A 1,072-nucleotide genomic window follows, 5' to 3' on the forward strand; every position below is an offset into this window, starting at 1 on the left:
GGGGGGCGATAAAAGATCGGAACCAAGGCAGCGCATTTTGCGCAATACCCAACATTTGAATAGCGAGTCGTTTTTTCTTATATTATTTCTTTGTTCCCGGTAAATGAAGTTGGTATCGCCTACTGACAAGTACTATTTTCATCGAAGTAACAACTCAAGCCTCACACATCTCGAACTTCACGAAATCATTATTAGCGTGCGTTAGGGTGTGTGTCTTCAAGTTAATAGTTAATATATTTCGCTTGTTTTATTATTGCCACAACAAAACTTGTTTAAAAAAAGGCTTATCTGAAAAAAAGATCCAACAAACAAAACAAAACAAAACAAACAGTTACCTGAACACGGCTTCTCACTGTAGTCGAGACGTCACTTTAAAATATCATCATCTTCCGGTGCCTTGCCGACAGGCGTGAGCGATCTTGGATCTTCTCTTCACTCTGTCTTGCGTTGCAACAATGGTGTCTGTTGTTCTTGCTGCTCCCAGCCATGTTGTCAACTAGTCCAGTATCTTTTCCCTCTGTCTGCCTCTGCCTCTTTTCCCATAAAACTTGCCTATTGTTACAATATTCTCCAAAATAACATACACGTTGTGGAAAGTCCGCTAATAATAATGAACGTCAACACGCTGAGGGCGATTTTTAAATCATCATGATGGTTGTGAGTTACTGTTTCGACTCATGCTTCATTCTGAGCAGATTTGCTTTACTGTCAAAAGCCATAGAGGAACGCCGAGGGGGAATAAATGTATATAAAGAGCAGGTATGGATTATCTCTAAATGGAAATAATCATGTCTCTATCCAGGAGCTGTTCACTATTCCAATGTTGGACAATTCATTGTTTGGGGAAGAAAAGAGGTAAAACTGCTCGTTATTCCCATGTCCTTTCAGATCCAACTATTTCTCTTACCTTGGTCATCCGTGGCTTAGCCAAGTTTGCTGCCAATCAGCAAAGTTGAAACCGACCGCGGGCTATTTACCCAAGTGTTTGGATAATTTTTTCCTTTTTGATAAAAACGAAATTGTCGTTTTCTTAAACAAAAAATACAAATACCGCTTAAATTGGCTGGTGATT

The sequence above is a fragment of the Aplysia californica genome, unplaced genomic scaffold (assembly GCF_000002075.1).
Source record: "Aplysia californica isolate F4 #8 unplaced genomic scaffold, AplCal3.0 scaffold00016, whole genome shotgun sequence".
NCBI classification, from domain to species: domain Eukaryota; kingdom Metazoa; phylum Mollusca; class Gastropoda; order Aplysiida; family Aplysiidae; genus Aplysia; species Aplysia californica.